We start from the raw sequence: 22,779 nt of genomic DNA, 5'->3' as shown, positions 1-22,779 counted from the left end.
CCGAGAGTGTCCCAATCCCGAGAGTGTCCGAGCCCCGAAAGTGTCCGAGCCCCAGAGTGCCCCAGCCCCGAAAGTGTCCCTGCCCCTATAATGAGTGTCCAGTCCCTAGAGTGCCCCAGCCCCGAGAGTGTGCGAGCTCCGAGACTGTCCCAGCCCCGAATGTCCCAATCCTGAGAGTGTCCGAGCCCCGAATGTCTCAATCCCGAGAGTGTCCGAGCCCCGAGTGTCCCAATCCCGAGAGTGTCCCAGCTCTCCGAGCCCCGGCCAGGGGTGCGGTGCTAACGGGAGAGCGCTCCCGCAGCACCTCCCGGGCGGCTGATGGATGCTCTCCGCTCCCGGCCGCCTCTTCCTCCGGGCACCTCTCCCCCGGCTCCCCGTGCCCGCAGATCTAAGCACATTACGCTGTTAATGGAGTTCGGGTGTAATAACAGCGTCTCCAGCAGCACCCGGCAGGCAGCGGTTCGCATTCTCCTTTGGTTGTTATTTAAAAACAACAGGGTGTCTTGGTTACAAGGTAATTACCGCAGTCAGTGCAAACGCTCTTCAAAAATGGATCTCTACAGGAGAGACGGGATTGATTTATCCTGTAACCTTTTTAAACAACTGACACACTTATCTGTCCCCCTACTATGATTATTTAATTAAAAATCAAATGGGATAATACAAAACATGCTAAAGAGTGAAACACATGTTTCAAAGGGGATTTTCTGTGCCATTTCAGTGTGGCGAACACGATTAAAAACTTGATCAGAGCTCTCTTTTTCTAGGTAGCTGTTTTCAGGAGGCAGGACCATGTACCTGCCCCTCTCGGCTGCAGCAGGAGCAATCTGCAGTAGCAGCTTTCACACAGTGTTGCATCCAAGGGGTTGGCACACCGCCCTTAACTGTGGAAGAGGTTCCTGGAGGATTCGGGCTGGCTAAGGTGGAACCACTTGCACAGACACAGGTGAAAGGAAGGGCCCAGCAGCAAGCAAAGGCAGAGGTAAAGGCCTTTCAGACTCCTGTTTCTGTTGCTCGGCGCTTGCAATTTGGAAAACAACATTCCTTTTTGGGAACTACAAGTCCCAAAGTGCACTGTGGGAAGAACGTGCCTCGTACCAGCTGGTGCCCAGCACAAATTCCCAAATATGGATAAGGAATCAAGTTTGAAAAAGACTCTACGCTGGCTGGATGCTCCTCACTGAGACTCAGAAAAGGAGTGAGACAGCACAAAAACAAGGTAAGTTTGTGTCGTGCAAAGATGCTGTTGAAGGGTTTCTTTCATGGGCAGCAGCCCTCAGTGCTGTGTCCCTTAGGAGGGCAGCCCAGCATTGCTCTGGTGATGTTTGCAGTAGCTGTTGTGGTCACAGAGGCAGATTTTGGAACGGGGCTGATGTTTCAGCTGGGGGAGCAAGCAGCAGGAGCAGCTGTGCTGCGGAGTGAGTCAGATCCTGCTTCCCTGCAGATGCTGATGAATAAGGACCTATGGAAAGACAGGGAGCTGCAACATCCATGCAGTTATGTTGAAGGCTGGGAAGGGTCAGGGAGAGGCAGGTGTTGCTCTGAACGGCAGCTCCGTATGAGCTGCAGTGTGTGGTTGTGTAAGAAGCCAAGGTGGACAAGGAGCCTTGTAATACCAATGATTATAGGTTAAATTAATTTCTCTGTAAGGCATGTAGAATGTTTTTGTACTTCACCCCTCCTCCTAGAGGGGACAGTGTGGTGCCTTGAAGGCCAAACCTCTTGCAGCTCTCTGACCTGCAAATAACACTCAGTAACAGGATTGTTTAACTTCAGGCCAGGAACAATTACCTATTTTCCCTGCAATTTGTTAACAAGCAAAATGAAATCATTCTGAAATACAATCATCTTCGTGGAGATGAGAGATGCTGGAGCTCCGTAGTCGGGCACGCGCGAATCCTCGGCGGCCGAGCTGGACCCGGGCAGCACCAGCTCCTGCCTCTGTTTCCCTCTCTGGCACTCAGGCAGACTCCTGGTGCAGCTCAGATGCTCTGTGTGGACACTCTGCTGCTGGCTGACGTCAAGTGCAGCTGGTCAGCTGCACCCGTCCTCCCAGCACCCTCCTCCTGCTATGTAGGGTCATGGAGCAGCACAGCCTGCATGGCAAATGGAGGAGGTGCAGTCCAGCCCGGGAGGGGAGCCTGAGCCTGCTCGGGCTGCTGGACCCAACTGTCACATGGATTCTTGTTGCCAAATAAGAATGATGCTGTTTTTCCATCTTCCCTTGAATGGGAGCAGCTTAAATTGTCTTAAAGCTGAAAGGGTCCCAGCTACACAGCAGGGCAATCTATCCTACTACACAAGCACTGGAGGGAAGCAGGGTGTTTGTGCTCCTGGCTAACAATTTCTAGTGACCAGAAAAGCCAAACGAACTTGCTGTCAGTGACAGTGGTATGAGGGAGTACCACAGTGGGTTTTGTGTCCCGGGTGGAATGCCCATGCCCAGCTCGTTGCCTTTGGTATGAAGTCAAGGAGGTTTTTTCCCGCAGTCATCCTTATTTTGTATAGGAGAAGAAAAATTATTTTCAGCAGGGCCTTGTTTGTGTGTGCATCATCTATGGATTTACTGGATCCCCTCCTCCCTCTCCTGCCAGGCAGTTCGAGGAGAGTTTAGAGTTACAGGCAACCTGTGGCAAGGCCTCCTGAGGTAAATCGCCTCAACTATTAATCCAGATCTGACCAGCACACGGTCACAGGGCCAGAGGGCTGGCAATCAGTCTTTTTCTGTTGTCTCTTCTGTGTCAGTAGGCTGTTAATAGGAGATTAGCAGCATTAGGGAGACTTTGAGCTAGAAATGGTGAAGCCCTATGATTTGATTTGAAGAGAAAGAAACCCTCCTACACTCCTATAAAAACAAACAGAAGAGCTGGAAATAATAAATGGCATTATAAACACAACTGAGGAAAGCATAGTCTTTAGGGAAGATGTGGAGCTCTGTAGTACCTCATAGCTTATCAGCAATGATTTAACAAAGCAGGGAGGTCCATGGAGACCTCAGGTCCCAGTGTGCAGCACTCTGTTCTTATCACCACGTGCTTTTGTTTGACTCTGGCGAGACCATGACGCGCTGGAATCTGTAATTCGCTTGTAATTTCCATCAGCAGTAAATCCCTATTAAATATGAAGCTGGCTGGCTGCAGATCCCTCAATTAGCCCAGATTCAGGGCTTCCCTGGCTGCTGGCAGGCAGTCTGCAGAGCTGGGGGAAGGTGAACGCTCTCTGGCTGTGCTTGGAACAGATGGCCCATGGTGATGCTTTCCTATCTCACCAAGCATTGGGGCACAGCATCAAACCTGGGTTTTGTTTCAAAAATAGAACTGTTTAGAGGAGACTCACCTGACTTTGGGGCCCACCTGCTGATGTTCCTAGTCAGTGTGTTTAAATGCACTGATGTCTGGTTTTTTTACTATATCTAAACCTATGTAAACAGCAGGCAAGGATGGTACAAGGCAGAAAAGACAATGGGGCAGCCACAGCCACAGTCCAGCTGGGGGGTATCACATAAAACAGAAGAGCCAATCTCTGTTTCAACCTTCATCACAGACGCACAAACACCGTGTGAGGTGTAAACACTGGAAACTGGGAAACTGGGAACACAGGGTTGTGTTCACAACTTGTCAAAACTTGAGTTTTACTCACATAATAACAAAACCTTTCTGAAACAAAGGGCAATTTTAAGTTAAGTCCCTTTCTTTGCTTCGTAATCAAACAAAATACTCGCCTTGGCAAGGCTGCTGTCAAAGAATAGCAGCAGTTACTTTGATTTAATTGTTACTGTTATAACAGTCATAATTAGTGCTGGGTGGGGCATTTCATAGCTGTAAGGTGACCAATTTGGTTAGAGGCCTAAGGCATCTTCTTTTCTTCAGCTAGTTATTATCTGTGAGAAAATACTGAAGCCTGTCATCACTGTGGGTCAATTACACCCTGTTTGTCTAGCACAGCGTCTTTGCTCATTGCTTTAGAGTCACAGCCCCTCTAACAGTTAATGCCACTTCTCAAGGCCCAGCTTGCCAAAATCAACTCTCATCCATTAGTCTCCACCTTTCCTCTTTTTTTCAAAAGCGAGCCTTGTGCTCTCATGACTGGGAGAAAGGCTTGACAGTGTGAATCCTGGAACTATTTGTACCACAAGGCAAACAAGGTGATTTGAGAAAATGGTTCTTCTCATTTTTTACCTAGCTTCCTGACATGTCAGTATTTCTTTTCAGTGTCTGTCAGTCTTCTGTCCCTCATTCTGAATGCACGTTTACTGTGATCTAGCTTAATTATCTCTACAAGCAGGCAATGCATCTTCTGCATCTTGAATTGGACATTTCAGAATATCCTACACAAGTTTACAAACTCATTTCCATCTCAGTCCTGGCTCTTGCCTGGCCAGGTCTCGTGGTGCTCACAAAAGCTGTGATGTGAGGTTGCTTTAGGAAAGCCAGCAGTGCTGCATTGCGTGGTAGCTGTGTCTGAGCCTCTGGAGAAATCCCCAGGGAAGGGACTGATGCTGGTACAACCTTTGTGTCTTGTGTTTCATGGAGAGCACCCCCTGCGTGCCCCTCTGGCTGTGGTGGGCAGAACTCCCCTGTTTGCTGTGAACTTGATACAGTAATTAACTGGTAATTGCCATTAACCACGCAGCATGTATGGGGTTTTTTTTAACGTAGTCAATGAATGTGCAGCACCTTTCTCCTGGGAGGATTTTTCCCATCCTCTGGAAGATCTGTGTGCTATTTCAGGGTCTTACCTGTTTGAGAGGTGTGCTTACACTGTGTGTAGGATTAATGTCTCAAGCAGTGTATTGGCCTTGTTTCCCTGATGTTCTCTTGCCCTCTGTACCTCCCGTACTTGCTGCTCCTTCTCATCTTTCTTGGCAATACCAGGTGCAGACAAAGGTAGGATTAGATGTCTAATTAGTTTATGTAGCCTTAGACATAAGTGGTTATTTCTTGGCACTGGGGGAAGGGAATCCAGTGAGGAATCCAGCCCTTGTCTCTCAGTGAGGTTTTCAGCTTTGGGAGCTGCCTGAGCCCAGGCAGACTCAAAAGGCAGGCCAAAATTTTCTAGACACATTTTTGTTCCAGATGCCTGTTCAAGGAGGAAGTTGAAAACCTAGTCTGTATTACCAAATCTGAAATAATTTCTCATTTAATGTTAGATCCAAAAAGTTCACTTCCAAAAAATGACTCAGTGTAGACAGCCTGAAAGGACTTGCTTGAAACATGGCAGAAAAGCTACCAAGCTGTAATATATTTTGGAACTACATGGGACAAGTTGTATTTATAATATTTTGAGCTTCTCAAAGTGAACTTTAGGCTGTAGCTCTCCTGTCTCCCATTGCCACCATCCTTCAGCAGATGTAGCCGGGGGAACAGAGGGGACAATGTCAATGTCTTTCCTGCCTGACAGAGGGCTTATTTGATTTGTAATTTCAGTTGTATTTATGGAGTGTTCCAATATACCCGAATGAAATTAAATGGATGAGGGTAAAGCAAAGGATCAAGAGTACACTGCAGCTGTGTACACCAGCAAAATAAAACCCCTCAAGAGCAAAGTAATGGAAATGGGATTCATGTGTGAACTCTGACCAGACCTTCAAGGATGGAAAAGGGGGTGAATTCTGCCAGGGATTGGGAGCTTAATTTTTGCTCTCAGGGATAGACAGCAGCTGCCCTTACATTTCTCATGGAGTGTCTTTGTGAGTGAGAGGGCTGCATGCTGGTGTGTCAGCCTGGCACTCAGAGTACAACCGAGCCATGAGGATGGAGGTCACTGTAAACACAGCGAGGTTAAGTGAAATAAGGCCATGGGGAGGTCATGGTGAATTTGAAAGGGAGAGTGGATGGACAGACTTGACTGATGATAGCTCTGGTGATTGGAAACAAAACCTTAAACAACTCAAATTTGTATTCAAGAACACTTGTCCGTGTCAGGACTCTACATCCATCTTTCTGTGTCAAATCAAGCAGCAGTTCACAGCAGTTCATATTTCCAATGCACTCTGAGCTGCTGGAACAATATTTCTATTCTGAGCTCCCCTTGCAAGGCTGTCTCATTCCAAAAGGTGCGCTCACAAGGAGAAATTCAATACTAGAAAGTTAGATGAATAATTTTAGGAGATAGAATCACTGCATCCCAAATCCCCAAAGGAGCTGACTCTCTAAATAGTCCTAGCAGGGAAGCATGCCCTGTAAATCATTGCCAAAAGTTAGGCTGAAAGCATTTAAACACTTTATATAGTAAGCATGTAGGTTCTGCCTCGATCTTCCAGGTGGTTTATTTTCCCAAGCTTGCCATGATTAAAACAGGTTCTCTGGTGTTGCTGTTCTTGTGGCAATCGAAGATTCAGACTGGTCAGAAATAGGACAATCATGGGACTAAATCCCTAGAGCTGCCTGAATCACAGGGTTAAAAGAGGACTGTGAAGTACTTAATGGGCTGCCCACACAGTGCTCAGCAAGTCAGAGGTTAACAAAGGACCTTATTATTTGAAAAGATAATTGAGGCTGAAAACAGGTCGACCATCCCACAACTAAGCCGTGGAGATCATCAGTTTTTGTGAACAATAGATGATGATGTTCGGGATTCAGTGAGTTAAGTGGTTAATCCTATACAGAAAGCTGCATCCATAATGCACTTTAAATAGGGGAAATCCACCCAATTTGACCCCTGGAGAATTGCTTCCTGCTGTTATGCTGATGGATATGTCTATAAATATCATGGAAGCCATCAGCAGATAAAATCTCAGCGAGCTGAAAAGCCTCTCCCTATTAAATGATACATTGATCTCCATGAAACAGCAGGAGCCTGGGGAAATGAGCCACTGAAACCAATCCCTCTGCTCTCCCCAGAGCACAAAGGGAAGCAAGACCCATACACTGTTTCCATCTTGATTCAGTGGGAAAAAAATCAAACCCCTCATAGACCCTTTCTTCCTTCTGTCCTTCTGTCCAGTCTTCTCCACGAGGCTACTCCTGACATTCTGTGTGGGTCACTCAGGCAGCAGTTCATCAGCCTTTTGTGGCACTTTGCTCCAGATTTGTCCTTTGTTTACATCCCTCAGAGAAAGCCTTCAGTCAGGGCAGTTTGGGCACAAAGCTGCCAAAGGGTGCAGGACACTCCAGCAGGTTTGTGTGTTCTCCAGCACAGGCACCAAGGGGTGGCAGACAAACTTCAGCAACCACTTCTCATCATCCTCACCTTCTTCTGTCACTGCTGGATTTTAGCAAAGGAGTGCTCACTGTCCTGGTTTGGTTTTGTTTGTTTGGGGTTCGTTTGTTAGTAGGGCTTGGGTTTTTGTTTGTTTGGTTTTGTTTGGTTTTTTGTTTGTTTTGTTCTTGTTGCTGTTTTTGTTTTAGTTTGGTTTTGGGTTTGGGGTTTTTTGTTTGTTTGTTTGTTTGTTTTTTAATTTATAGCTCAAAATTTTAAGGTTTCAAAGCCTATTTTGTTATAATGTAAGGCCTGGCTTGTGATTTTCTACTCCCAGAGCTGTTGGTGCTGCACACCATGGAACATGCACATACACACATTAGCATATAGGTTTTACCTCCTCATTTGAACACTCCAAACTGCCTGTATAATGTCTCCATATCTGTACGTGCATGCAGGTCTCAGAGCAAGCTTGCTGCCTTTCTGGTGTTTGAACCAGCTCTCCTGGGATTTAGAGATGCCAGCCATGAAGGAGTTAACCCTTATTAAGTGGTTCTGATTTGTTTTCTGTATCTTTCTTTTCTGCACTCTCCATTTGTTACCCTCCATTTATTCTTCCTCCATTTTGTTCTTTCTTTTCTCCTCCAGTGCTGACTTAGTGCAAATTCCATCATTTCTCAGCACTGGGGACTGTCACAGGCAGTTGTGCTGGGCAAACCCTTGGACATCACCGTGGGACTTACGTGGAAAACTCGTGCTGTTAGCAATCTACTTCCAGAGTTATTAAGGACCACGACAATAAAGATTAGAAGAAAGCAGGGTTTCACAGTCCCCACAAACCCAGAGCTGCATACAGTGTGAGGATACAGAAGGAAAGAGGATTATGAGGTTCTTTTCTTTCTCTCCATGGACCTTTCTGCTTAAAAAGCCCTATGCTTGTCTAGCACTGACCTAGGCAAGGAGAAAAGAACATTACAGGGACTTTATTTCTTGACTTGGCCTTTGCTGCTTCAGTATCTTTGAGCATGAGAGTCTTTTCCTTTGGAGACTCTAGAAGGAGTTAAAATAAACTGGGACACAAGGGAAGGATCATGAGATTCACCAGCTCAGCCTGTCCCATTGGCACCAAGTTGAGTTCAGTGACTCAAAGCAATGGGCTCTCGTTACCTCTGAGTGCACTCAGAGAAAATGATTCTGCTCCCTTTTCAGCACTATCAACAAAAGTGTTTACTGAGTTCCAAAGGGTTATATTTTTGGCATTCCTGTGGCCTGTTTTGGCTTGCTGAATTTTACTTATGAGTAAGAAGGAAAGAACTTGACTTGATGCTCAATTATAAAGCAGAATTTGTATAGCTGACAGTTAAAGGAAAACAAAACCAATGCAGTATTTTGTGTGCTTATCTCACAGGATCTGCAGAGACAATAACTATAGAGACAACTGCTTTCAATTTCAGGGATATGTCCTGCTTTTAAAAGTCATGTCTCTGGTCTCTCAAGACAACTGCAACCCGAGACACCCAAATTCACCACTTGTACACCTAATTATAAATGGCCTGCCCAGAGTCATAGGAGAGCCATGTGGAGGTGGGTGGGATTTCTCTTACAGACAAACCTCTGCTCTGCCCTGGGAGGCCACATTGGCCTCTGCTGGAATCTGTGCTCAGCCCCTATGGCATCAGGAGAACCCTGCTGAGGCTTCCCAAAGGAAGGATGGAACTGCAGACATTTCCAGGGCTTGTTTGGAAAACTGGTGTCCTGCAGGGAGGAGCTGTACCCACCCACTCCCTGAGTGAAGGGAGCCTCCATCCTCATCTCTGTGCATACCTGGGCAGGGGAGAGCTGCTGTGGGGCTGGAGTCTGGGCCTGTGAGGGAAAAATGCTATTAAAGTGGATAACAGGGTTATTTAATTATTATTTAATAGCAGCAAGGTATTAAATAATACCCCCAGCAGCAGCTGGGGACTCAGGTCCCATAAAAGTACATGTGACAATGCCAGAAAAGCTAGATATTCTTGAAACAGCCCCAGGAGGATGGTGGTGATGACTCCATAACTTGGGCTGGAAATAAGAGCCATGGTAGGTAGCACGGCCCACTGCCTATGGAGGTGAATATGGAAAGGAATGGGAAGAGCCCAGAACAACAGTGGCATAAATAGTAGCCTAATTAACAATTCCTATCAAGGATTTATACTGTGCTTTTCTTATTTGAGGCACTGTGCAAAACATTACCTGATAGATGTTAATTAATTATTCAGGTAATTAAATGGAAGTGGAATGCAAATGGTTAGAGGAAGCTGGAGTATGAAGACTTCCTGAAACCATTAAATTATTTTGCTGTCTTTGATGGAGGAAGAATTTCTTCCTTTAGGGTTTAAATGTTCTCACAGTGTGGGTGTTATTACAGTTTTAATAACCACCTGTTTAATTCCCTGGGATGGGAGATTACATGCAGTACAGCCAAGAGTTTCTTGTTTGAGTAACTTTGGCAGTTTTATGGGCCTAAAAGAAAAAAAAAAGGAAAAAAAAAAAAAAAGAAAAGAGAAGTATCCCCAGCTCTGTATTTCAGGACACAGAATGATGACCAGCTTCAAGAATGAGTCTTGATCCTTTGGCTTCTCACGAGCAGGATGGGCTGGGAGATGGAGTCCCATTACAGTGACCTATTGTTTTCACTTAAGCTGTGAAAGATGAAGATGTGCTGTCATTTGATGTAGAGGAATCACTGAAATGAGCCTGGCAAACCACTGAGAATGTTACAAGTGATAGCTAATTTTTTTATGGATTAATTCATTCCCCTACAGTAACAAGATAGGATTCTTTGGCAGGGAATCAGTCAGCTTGGTTCCTGGCTGTGGCATATTTAGGTTTGTGTTATCATCCACTGCCCTCACTTGTGTAGCAATAAACTCCTGAGGGAACTTGTGAAGAGATGGGTTTTCTTTTGTCTGGCCTGCTTTGCTGATGAACCCCTCAAGCTGCTGGAAAAGACCTGTTTTATGCCAGGCCAGTATAACCACAAACCAGGCATGTAGGTCTGATTTCCTAAATTAAAAGAGTGATTTACTGCACCGTGTAAATTGGGTTTTCAATTTAACTGCAACCTGAGAACTCAGTCTCTTAGGGAAGGTACAATACAAGCAGTTGGTGATGCAGATAATGCCAACAAAAAAAAGAAAGATGTGGTTCTGTGACTGCTAATTGCTCTGATACCTTTGCTACCCTCCCTCCAGTCTGTGTTTCCTTCTGACCTGGGATACTGTCACTGTCAGCAGTGAAAGCTATCACAGTTCTCCTTTTTTCTCTCCCTTTTCCTCTCTCTGGTTCCCCTGGGGACAGAAGATCCTGGCAGCTAGTTCTACCCCAGGCTTTTGCCTTTTGTTTTCCTGTACTTTTCTCTTGGCACAATGCAGAAGTTTGCAGTGTTGTGCTTCCACAATCACATGCTAAAATATTTGCACAGCTGTCTGATGACAGAAAAGGGGGGGAAGAGAAAATCCACTCTTCTGTTATTTGAAAAAGATAAACCAAACCAAACCAAACCAAACCAAACAAACAAACAAACAAAGTTTGACATGAATTAATCATGTAAAATCTTCCGTTTTCCCTGCTCTTGTATAACAGCATCCTCAATCAGTTTGCCTGGCTCCCCTCTGTGTGTGCTTCACCTTCTTTTTCTTGTACACATAAACCCACACTTTCGTGCTTCTCTTCCAATGCCTCTGGGTTCAAACACCCATGGACTCCACTGCCCACCTCTGTGCACTCACTTCAGCCTGTTCTGGGGTACAGAAATAGGACCAACTCCTACAGGCTATATCAGGCATTCTTCAGGAAAATCTCTGACTGAAGTCAGTGGAAGTTTTGGCACAAGGATGGCAAAACTAATTACATACTAATTACATTCCTCCTCCAAGTATATATATATATATATATATCTGGGACAGTGATGACAGATAAGAAAATACTGCCTAGAAATAAAGTCCATTAATAAATGAGATGTAGATGTGGGGAAGAACAGTTGATTGAATTATTTATAATGCAGTTATAAAATTGCTGAGTTGCTGAGCTTTCCAGAAACCCATCAATAACATGCATGACCATAGCAGCACTTAGTAGGAGTATAAACAAGCAGGAGCATGGATCTTCATGAAAATCAGGTGTGGAAAAAAAAAAAGTCTAGGATATCCAAATCATTTAGAACAGAATATATTCTAATGTGGTCATAGCTTTCCAATAGCCTTGAAAACTGGTTGTGAGTTAATTTTACCAGCAGTGAACCAGAGAATCTCAAGCAAAAACCCATCAAACGTGGGCCCATATTTTAAAAATAGAAAAAACAGCACAGACACTTCCTAACAAGCCTAACTATAGATCAGAGTGAGAAAAAAATTTAAATATGGGTTTAAAATAAACCTGGATAGTGATACTAAGAGCAAAATGAACCTGGGTGTTTGAAGAACCAATCTTGTCAAGTATTCTTTTTTGGTCAGAATTATCTAATTAGTGACTGATGATGCTAGAGCAAATACTGCATTAGATCCTTTGGTGCAATGAGTGGAAGATTCAACTTCTCAAATCTTCAGCCGACAAAAGAAGGGGAAGTGAACAGGCCAACAAGCACTTTTTCAGCTTTGACATCTACAATTCACGTGCAGGGGCTGCACTCCCACTCCCAACAGCTCCCTTCCTACACACATAAACACACACTCCCTGCCTTTGTGCTGCTCTGGGACCACACACAGCTCTGTCCAGTGTCTGCCCTTCCCATCAGCCAGCCTCTTCTCTGGGAAGCATCAATGCCTCCTCTGAACAGAGGCCTCAGCTCAAGGTGTGTTTCCACCCTGGTCCACCAAGCTTGGATTGGGTTTTTTTCAGGTTGGTTTTTTTTTTCAGTCTTTCTTCCAGTCCTCAGTCGCGAGCTCCAGACAAAGCCTTCCTTTCTGTGGGGGAACTTCAGAACCAGGAATGTGGTCTGGACATTTATGGACAAAGGAACATTCAATGTTTCTGCTCCCGTTGCCTCCTGATCATCAGGAAGAATGACTGTGCTGTGTCTTTAGCATTCCAGCTCAGTTTCTGAAGTCTGTGTCCTCCTGTGGACACACATCTAGGGATAGCCCTGTCTTTGTTTGTGTCCAGGCACAGGGAGGCAGTCTCTGTGTGCTGGTCTGGATCCAGCAGACAGAATGTCATTTCCAGCCCGTTAGCCTCCGAAACGTTCTGTTTGTGCAATTAGCCTTATGAGGCCACTGATGAGAAATGGGTGCTTATTAGCTGCTGTCATTTTTATACCCTCTTCCCTAAGTAATGGCACAGCAGCCCTCGTGATCCCATTAAATAGCTCTGACTGCCGGAGGAGAAAGCTGCAAATGGAAAAGACTTCTCGGTGCTGCAGGCCAAGCCCAGCCACCTCCTCTCCCCTGCATTCCTCTGCTGCTTTCATGCTCCCTGAGAGCCCAGCATTATTCCTTCTCAGGATTGTCTTCTTCAGGGGACAGCTTCATTTTGAATGGCTTCATGCTTCACATCCAGAGGCACCAAGTCTTTTCCACTAAGCCAAGCATAAAAATAGCTGAGGGAAGGGGTGGGGGAGGGAGTGTCAGCAAAACAGATTTATTTAATTATATGTACCAAGCAACACTTTCCTATGTGAGACCAAGTGTGCAGCTCAGCTTCTGATCTTGCTGCATTCTCATTTAAGGGTACTGAGGAAACAGGCATAAAATGCCTGTGATATCTTGAATTTCTGTAAGATGCCTTCATATGTTTAGTAACCTCACACCTGTGTGGCACTGGATGCTCCTAATTCTGGGTGTACTAATAACTGATTTTGAGCAAGGCACTGTGCAGGGAGGGTTTCTATGTGTGGGGGTGATGCTGTTAAATCCAGCATCTGTAATCAGAAGGCTCCAGACTCCCTTAGGCTGGGCCTAGATGAACTTTCCTACTATACATAGATATTCTGCGCTGCCAAGCCCAGTGGTGTTGTCGTGGCCATCACCGTGTTTGGTGATGTTCTCCAAGTCCCACATTTAAGAATCCTGTAAACACAGGAGAAATGGAAGTTTTTTTCTAAATCAAATTAAGTTTTAATCCTCACAGTATGTTGGAGGAAAGCTGGAAAACTCAGTCTGAAGGCAGAGGCAAAGATAAATACAAATATTAGAAATTTTACTTCTTTTAACACATGAGATTTTTTTTTTTTTTTTTTTTTTTTTTGCCTACAACAACATTTTATAATCTAGTTCAATTCTTTCCAGCCCTTCTGGCTGATACTGCTGTTCTTAACTAGTCCCATCTCTGCTGCTGCAGATCATAGTGGAGCAAAAGGTACTTGACCCCTTGGATCTTTAACATCTGGATTTTGGCCCCTGGAGGTCTGTCCCTACCCAGCAAGTTGGGATGAGCCACTGTCACAGATTGCCCAAACAACCTGGGTTGAAAGTGAGAACAGGAGAGTCACTTAAGAAAGCAAATGTGTGGGTTTTGCTTCTGTGTGTTTGTTTTTGTCCACACCACCTACATGCACACAGAGCTGTGTTTGTTACTGGTGCCCTGAGAGAGGAAATCCATTACCTTAAAAGAAGCACTTGGCTTTAAGAGAGAATAGTAAGGAAAGCAACAAAGAACCATTAGCAACATTTTATAAAGAAGATGAGATAAATAGTCTGTCTCATAAACAAGTGGTATTATTTAACTATCCAAGGAGCTGCTTTCCAAAACAAGGCTGAATTGTTCATTGTCCAGCAAAATAACGCCTGCTTCTGCAGCCTTGGCTGCTTTTCTGACTACAGCCCAGAGTCTGTAGATCTCCACTGTGGTGGACTGTCCTGCCTAACATTACTGCTGATGTTTGTGTCAATGTCATAATAAAAATAAGTAGATATTAAGGCTCAGAAATGACAGCACCAAGACTTTTCAGTTGAGGGGACAGGAACAAAGGAATCCTGCCTGCCCTGAGCTTCCCTGTAGCTGTAACAGGGCCTCACAGACACACTTGTGCTCGGCCGTGTTGGCAGAGAAACACTTGGCAGAGAAATCCCCTCCTGCTCTCTCCACTGCTCATTCACCTGCTCACAGAGACAAGATTATATCGCACCATCCCAGCACTTCTTCAAACACTGGCGAGCGTGTGCTCCTGTTCAGATATTCACCAGAACAAGGTTTCTTTTCTCCTCTTTCCACAAGCCATGGTATTTCTCAGGGGAAGCCAGCAGCTCTCTCGGGGTTATGCCAGCTTTCCTACACCACGGAAACAAGATTAAAGATGCTGTAGAGCTCTGTGAGTGGAGTAACCAAGGTGGGAGGGCGGGTGTGTGTGGGGTGTGAGGGAAATACCTTCTGCACAAAACAGCCTTTTTAAAGAAACGGGAGGATTACTCAGGTCAGAGGAATCCTCGAAGGAGGAGGCAGTGCATCCATTCGGTGCTCCCATTGCCGCTCCCTTAGCAAGCCACAGGGGACCACTGCTCCGTTACTGTGGCAACCGTGACGACTTGGCAGCCAGACCCATCATCACACAGCCTCCTCGAGACTCTGCGAGATGCTCTGGCAAAGGCTTACACAAGGAGATTTGCAGCCGAGATCCCATTTCTTCTACATTTTGGCTTTACCTTGCGAGCCTAGAGGAGGAGAAAATCGCTGCTAGGAGCCCTGCAAAGAGAAGCCGTGTGGAGGCAGGGCACGGGGAGTGGTGAGGGGCTCGAATTTGGGTGTCTGCCCCTGCAGAGGCAGCGAGCTGTGAGCACCTGTCGGGGAGGAGTTGACTCATGTGAGAAGAAGGTCATTCCCTCAGCCTCGCTCTGTGAGTACCGACCCAGCCAGCCTCTCCTGCCTTCTGCTGCAAATGTTATTTGTTGTTTGTCATTGACTAGGAAATTCCGGGGTTTCTTGTGTCTAAGGGGAGGGATTTTCTTTTGTGCTAGCTCTAGGCTTCTTGCAAAATCCGTGAATGCACTGGCTTTTTGTCCTAGGCATGAATTCCTGCAGGGACTGCAGCCTTGCCATTAGCAGCAGGTTTCTTGCAGGAAGCTCGATGCGATCTGCAGTTTGCAGGGAGCACTGCACAATCCCTACCTTAATACCAGGTTTTGTGCTCCAGCCAGCTGATATGGTCCTGTATCAGCTTTTCCATTTAATTCATGGTTCCAGCCTTTGTTGTACAAGCTGACTTATTTGTTCTCATTGAGGTTAAGAATTGAAGCAGTAAGTAAATCAAATGCTTGAACAGGTGCAGAAAGAGTATTTGCCCTGTGTAGGATAGAGTTACAAGCAGTTTCATTCTGATGAGACAAACAGATGCTCCAGATAAACTGCTGATAAAAGGAATTATTACACTGGCAAAGATCCACCACGTTCCCCTGTAGCACATGGGTGTCATAGTCAAGCATACAGACAGTAGCCATGGGTGAGATCAATCTACCATGGCTAACAATAGGCATCTATAAATGTAGTCATGTTACTGAGCAGTGTGATCATCAGTTTTAAATCATGTCCTGAAAAATATTAATGGAACTTGGTCATCTCTGAAAAGAATACACTGCTTTGTAAGGAAAGTAATGCATTGCAAAAAAAAAAAAAAAAAAAAAAAAAAAAAAAAAAAAAAAAAAAAAAAAAAAAAAAAACCCAAAAAACAAACAAACAAAAAAAAAAAGCAATTGTAAGGAATTAGAAGGGAAAAGAAATCAAAGGTTGTACACTGTAGATCTGAAATCCTGATCAACCTGCAGCCTGCTCACATGAAAGGCAAGGAGATTTCTTTTTCTCCAGATGAATTTGGTGCTTGTTCTGTTCCTTAATCAGAGAGCAGCACTGGGGCATCTCTAGCTGTAATCTCATTAAGACTATTAGGCTGTGATTGTGCTTGTGGTCTGTTGCTGGCATGCATTTGGGCAGACAAATGATCCTCAGAGCTCTCACAGTCGAGAGGAGATGGGGGTCCCTTGTTTCTCACGAGGTTTGAAAATCCTACATCCTCGACTTTGGAGAGGCAGAGTTTGCAAAGCAGCCAGGAAGGCAAACAGGGACAAACAGGGACAGGTCCCCTCACACAGCCCAGCACACAAGGGCAGTTTGTGAGCACGGCTTCTCTTGGTGTGATGGGAGTCACGTGTGGGCACAATAATGGCACAGCAGCCTCCCCTCAGCGTGTAAATAGCATAAAGCTGTGCCTGTGTGAGTGTTGGCATGACAGGCTGGGCTACTAGAGCAAAAACAGAAGTCAGAAATTAATGATGATGTGCTCCTTTCTCCATGCCCAGAACCACTCCTGTGTCCTGCTTTGTCCTGCCTGTTACAACTAACACAAGCATAGCACCTTGTGTTTAGTTGGCCTCTTTGACCAGACTGAAAAATATTTGGATGATATTTCTGGATATTTCTGGAGTCAGATAGAACTCTTTTCACGCAATTTTAGCCCATTACTCTTTGTTACAATTCCAGGTGACACCATAAATACCTCTAGCTCCTCTTCTTCGTCCTTGCATGTCTCAAAAGTCAGTTGATAGTTCTGTTCCTGGGCAGCAGTGGAGTTTGAGTGCTTCTGGAGGCCAGAGGAGTTTTGCAGCCCCCTGTGTGAGCCCTGCACATGTGGATCCTCTGCACACAAGCCCACAGTGGCTGATGTCATCCGCGCATGAGCCTGGGGAAGCAGGCTGCTGAATGAGTGCCAGTGTACCACACAGTTCATAAATATGGAAAAGCAACGGGCCCTATCCCAACAAGCTCGGATTCAGAAACATTTAGCAGATGTTCTGGCTGTGGGGGAGGAAAACAGGAGATGAATAACTACAGTACTGCAATAGCAAATACTTTGTTGATGAAACTGCACAAAAATTAGAATGACAAACACACCCTTACCAGGACTTTGACCTATCCATAAAACAACATCAACATGTTTTATTAATAGTAGTTCCACATTCTCAAGATCAATAAAGTGACTTCATTGATTTACTTTTCCCTTTTTATTAATACTTCTCTAAACAGTGATGAATTTGGATTGAACACAGGTAGAGTCTTTTATTATAACTTGTCAAAGAGCAGTTCCAGTAGCTCTAATAAAGCAGTAAGCTTCTCAACCAGGACAACACAGCTAAAGAGAACCTAACCATGGTTAAGAGTTTGAAGGAAACTTCCAAATCCGTTTGGAAGAGACTGTCAGTTATTTCCACACCACCACCACAAGGGAGCTGCTCTGTACATTTCCTTAAAGGGGTAAAAAGCTGTTGTTTTAAAAACAAGCATAGTAAACATAGCTCAGGCTCTCCCTTGATCCAAACTCCAAACAGTAAACATGCCTTTTAGACCTTGATGCATGCTATGTGGAGTAAACCAATCTCAGCTTTACAGGCAGCTCTTGTGGGGAACTTCTGTAGTCCAAATTAGATGAAGAACCAATGAAGGGTCCCAATAATGACCTTGCAGGAGTTGCCATTACATTTCACCAAGGCACATTTGAATCATTCCCTTTGGTCCGTCTTGGAGACTGTCTGAGTACAAGGAAATGCTGTACCTGTGATTTTTTGGTTGGTGTATTAGTTGTAGGCCAGCAGTCTAGCAGTAGTTCATCTGGGTATGATGTTCTTGAATAACTATATTTTCTTCCTTGACAAACACTTGTCTTACTGCTTTGGATGATCTCACACCTCTTTACACACTTGAACTGTTGTTCCTAAAGCATGAAGTGAAATCAGCTGGGTTACTCTTCCCAGCCTTGGCATAATGTACCATTTTGGGAGGGAGTTTTCTGCACTTGTGTAGCCTTTGGTTTGTGTTAATTCTACTTAAAACTTTACAGTGTAGTGAAGTGAAAGTTGTGTGTTTCTCATCAGCTTTTCGTATGCCCACGGTCCTGACTCATAGCAGCAAACCCAAAGCTGCAACTTTATATTTTACTGCTTGGCAAAATCTGTGAGCAGTGAAATTGTCTGCAGTGCATACGCACAGACCCAGAACCTCTCTCATTCTTAAAATAGTTCCAAATGCTGAAGTCTATACTGAACACTCAGCAGATTTGCATGTAGCCCCAGAGAAACCTTCCTTATTAGTTCCTATCAGAACACTTATTTTTTCAGCATGATGGGTTAGAAACGTTTATCTACATGATCAAAACTCATGGCTCTGATGGGCTGGCTTTTTATTTTCCTTTTTAACTGCAGAAGTTTTTACCTACAGAAGTTTCTACTTAGTGAGCCAAGAGATAGGTTCTTTTGAAGTGAATTAGACTTGTATTTGTTTCCTTGCAACCAAACAACACCAGCAATTCATTTGAAACTCAGCTCCCAGCTCAGCACACAACATCAGTCAGGATTAGGGTGTGCATGTGTGTCCAGGGGGTTGAATACATCATTTCATAAATATTGCAGCTATTCAAATGCCTGTGCAGTGAATAATCACTTGCATCAGGAGAATGCTGGGTGCTTGGTGACTTCTGCCTTGCATTTGAACCACAGATTGAACACTTGTGTTCTTGCTTAGGAAGTCAGTGTTCCAGAACTGCTGGACAGAAAACAGCAAATTTTAAAACCTCTGTAGACTAGACTAGTCCTTCAGTTTCTTCTGAAAACAGTTCTTCTTTTGGAAGCATTTAAAAAAATCAGGTTTAGCTGTCCAAGTAAGTGTGAGCATGAGAAAACAAGACTATAACTCATCAAGATCCCAATTCAGTTGCTTACAGCAGATGGCAATTCAAATACAGAGTCTTTTAACAGAAACACTTGTACTCAGGAGAAAAGAGTTCCTGTTAATGGAGAACATCTCAGGGGCTTCAGTGGCAGTTTGGTTTCATGTTGTGGCCTTGACTTTTAAAAACTGAAGCAAAAAAAACAACAACAAAAAAATCCTTTGTCCCTGTAAATGCCACACTAAAGTGTATAAACAGGAGGGATGATTGCAGAACACACCAAGTGCTCCTTCCATTCTGCATTGTGCTGGTGAGGCCTCAGCTGGGATCACACTGTATGCTGTTCCTGCAGAGAGAAATTCAGGAAAGACATGGATTAAAGTGAGAGCCACCAAAAAGGAGCACCATGAATCAACAGAGGCTCACCCAATCTAAACTACCAGGACAGGCAAGAAGAAATTGAGTTTTAGGTCTGGGGAATGTGAAAAGTGACATGAGAAATCTTCATGCATGTAAAAGGCTGTTGCAGGAGTGAGAGGAGCAAATGGGGTTTTTTTTGTCTCTATTGGGTAGAATGAGAAGTACATGTAAATTATGGTAAGAGAGATCCAGCTTTACCATTAGGGGAAACTTTCTAAAGGCAAAAAGAGTGGATCATGAGAAAAGAACATCTTTCCTGGATGGACTGTGGTGTCTGCACTGGGGAGGTCTTTAAGAGGTAAAACAGATGGGACAGAGATGCTTTCACAGGGCTGGAGGTAGATGACCTCTCAGTGTCCCTTCCAGTGCTGTCACTTGGTGATCACCTCTTGTTTTGGAATCTGCTTACTGTGTTTCTACTTCCTATTTCCAGATGTGGGGACTCTGCTCTGGGACAGTATGCTTCCCGTGGAATTTGGTGCTCTTGGTTTAAAGGGATTACAAATTCCCACAGGAGCATGCACCTGGCAAATCCTGAACCTTGGAAGGTTGTCAAAATAGAATTTAAGATTCCTTGGCTATTTTTACTGTGAAAATAGCTTTGATTTCATAGAGATATGAAAAACTTTCTTGAATTTTCTTCTGTAACTTGCCTTCCTTGTTATACTCCTTGTCTGACTGGGAACAACACCTGGGCCTTAGAAGCCTTCAATAATTTTTCTTGGAATACATAAAAAAGCCAGACCTTATTTTTCTATATAGACTTTTGAAAATGGCACACTGTGCCATACTCTGACTTTATTTTGAGTGGTAGCAGCTCAGCTCCTTGAAAAAGCTCAATCTGGAACCACAATATTTTTCCCTGGGTTGGTTTGGAGCTGCTTCCTCAACAGCTGCTGTGCTCACCAGCGGTCACTTCTGGAGTGCCAACACCCAGTTTTACAGTGCCTGCAGGCAGGAATTCACAGGGAATCAATCACTGCCTGGCTGGGGCGAGGTGGCTGTTCCCTAGCCCGGTGCAAACCAGCGGTTCTGTAAAATCCTCGGGGGAGATAATGGTGCTGGGCTTGCCTCGCACATCACCAGCCTGGAACATCAGGCTTCTAACTAAGCTGTGATGCAGGATTTCAGCTGTCTTAGCTTGTTTTTGTGTCGCAAAACAGCCCATTTTGTGCTGATGTTGCAGTTTTTGTGAGTGTGCTTTATTAGCCTGAAGTTCTGTACAGTACTGCCTGCCACCCTCCTCCCACTCTGCCCACCACGTGCACGCGGTGACAAGGGACATGCAGAGGCAGTACAGTGCTGTGTTTCTGCTTCAGTTCTACTTGTTTAAACCCTTCCTCTTTACTGCACATTGTGAAAACTTCTCTGGGAATCCAGCAGCATAATGATGCAAATAACCCTGTCATATGACTTAGCCTCTCCGGTGCTGGATTCCAAAATATCGAGCCAAGACATACAAGTCTTGCTGTGGATGCCATAGGCAGCCTGATGCTAGAGTGCAGATGGCTCTGCAGTTCCCTAATGGGAATTGTTTGGGTCCTTATTAGAGCTTTACAAAGATTTCTGTTAAACTTGCCAGCTCTCCTCCTGACTGTTCAGAGTGCTCAGCCAGTAATCACTGCAAACTCTGTGCGAGTCAGGCCCCGGAGAGCATTTTCAAACATCTCCTGTGTCTCTGTATGCAAACCCCCTCCTCCATCTGCTTTCATTTTTCAATAATTAACACGCCCCCAACCTGCATCTTTGCAGGGGAGGACACCTGCAAATATTGGTTTTGAAGAGATAATGGAAGGTGAATCAGCAGGCTGGGGCTCTCCAGTGATTGCAACCAGTAGCTCTAATTTCTATTCTCATGGAAACTCCATCAGTAAACAGGGTGGGTTGAGCCAAGTTTAGCTCAGCTCAAGGCTTTCCTCCATCTGTTCTCAGACGTGGATATAGATAGTGAATTGGGAATTGTGCACTTCTGGCTGATATTTGTCATACCCCACTGTAGTAAGGATTTGCTCAGCCATATCATTAACTCATTTTATGCATCTCTGATGAATGATATCTGCTTGGTGCTTTATCCTGTGTTGTTGCAACACCTGACTACTTTTCATGCCAGAATCTCTGATATGCTGTGGAGAGCAGAACTTCTCTTAAGGTAGGGGTGGAAGGCTGTGGCTTTGCTAGGACATTTCTACGTTCCTCTCGGTGCTTTCTCGGAGAGCAGGGCTGGCTCATTCCCCAGTCCAGCCAGTACCAACACCATCACCTCGGTGTGACCCGAGGGATTAGCCAATATTTGGGGCTCTCAAGCTGAGTTGATTAGCAGGAGACAAGGATGATGGCAGCAGCATCCACCTGCTGCAACGCTGCTCATCCTCCCTGTCACTGCAGGGGTATCGGGGACAAGTAAAGGTGGTACAGACTCCATCATCACAAGCCATGAAAAGACACTTTATTATTAGAAATCTACAGTTCTTATAGAAACAATGGTGGACTTAAGACCTAATTGGCCTTTAGGAAACTTCTCTCACACTATTGGTGAACTATGAATAGCACACTCTAGAGAACCATATCTATAAAAAATAGTCACAGAAAGATAACAATTGTTTAAATTATTTCTTCTAAGTTTCCTACAGTTTCTACACAGTTTCCCAGGATTTTCCTGGGAGAACGATGCCTCTGTTCAGAAGATATGTAATTACATACAAAGATATGTATGTACACTTCCCGAGCGCAGGGGCACCGAGCTGTTCCCGAGCGCATCACGATCCCAACGGGACGAGCCGCTACGGCCACCCCCGAGCCAAAAACATCCCCGGGCTTTTCTCAAGACGGCTTCACTAGCGTCTCCGCGGCCGCTTTTAGATGTGATTTATTTGCCGCCTTCCCCCCGCCGGTTCCTTCGGTGCCGTCGCTCGGCTCCATCGGCGCGTCCCAGGACACCGGGCGCGCTCCCGCGGCGCGCACCCCTCCGCCCGGGGGCGCTTTAAACGGTCCTCCCTGGCCCCGCCCCTTTTTTTGATCTCCGCCAATCCCCGCCCGGCCGGTTGCAATTCGAGCGGTGGGAGCGTACCACTGCCACAGGGGGCAGGGGAGGAGCGGGAGTGTTTAGGGGCCGTTGGGGGAGAACCGCGTGGGGCACGGCGCCCATTCTCCGCCACACCTGCTGCCTTCCCGTTGCCTTCGTTCTCCTCCCGTTGTTCCCCCTCTCCACGGCGTGCCCAGCGGCTGTGCAGCCGCCGTTTTCTCGCCGCCCCTCCCCTTTCCCCGGTGCGCCGCCCGAAGGGACGGGCGGGAAGGGGGCTCTGCCCGCGCGGTGGGCGGGGCAGCGGCAGCGCGAGCTGCCAAGGTGCGCGCGCGCCGCCGCGGCTGCAGCCGCCCCTCCCGCGGCGGGCAGGGACGGGCCGGTCCCGCTCCGTTCCAGCTTCAGTCCCAGCCCGGCTCCAGCCCCGCTCCGCCGCCCGCGAGCAGCGGCATGAAGCGAAGGCAAGTGCCCGCGGCGGGGCGGGAGGGCTGCGGCTCGGCAGGTGGGGCGGGGGCGGAGGGTCGCCGTCGCGCAGCGGCCCCGGCGCGCGGAGCGGGGTCTGCGCGCCGTGTGGGGAGCG

At 45.8% G+C, this 22,779-nt stretch overlaps 1 protein-coding gene across 19 annotated transcripts in view; it reads left to right on the top strand.

Annotated features, from left to right (window-relative positions):
- The first annotated feature begins 1,158 nt into the window (after window positions 1-1,158).
- The window catches only part of MICAL3 (microtubule associated monooxygenase, calponin and LIM domain containing 3), a 174,563-nt gene continuing 152,942 nt past the window's right edge, over window positions 1,159-22,779 (top strand). For 8 of the 19 annotated variants that reach the window (XM_041484424.1, XM_041484419.1, XM_041484420.1 and 5 more), the window contains exon 1: window positions 1,160-1,219. The gene's annotated coding sequence lies outside the window, so the exon portion shown is untranslated. Of the gene's footprint in view, window positions 1,220-22,779 lie in introns of all 19 variants that reach the window. The other 11 variants (XM_041484433.1, XM_041484430.1, XM_041484429.1 and 8 more) reach the window with 2 other exon arrangements.

This window comes from Pyrgilauda ruficollis, unplaced genomic scaffold (genome assembly GCF_017590135.1).
Source record: "Pyrgilauda ruficollis isolate IOZ18807 unplaced genomic scaffold, ASM1759013v1 scaffold66, whole genome shotgun sequence".
Taxonomy (NCBI): domain Eukaryota; kingdom Metazoa; phylum Chordata; class Aves; order Passeriformes; family Passeridae; genus Pyrgilauda; species Pyrgilauda ruficollis.
The sequence above is the reverse complement of the archived record's forward strand: the minus strand, read 5'-3'. Positions and strand labels throughout refer to the sequence as shown.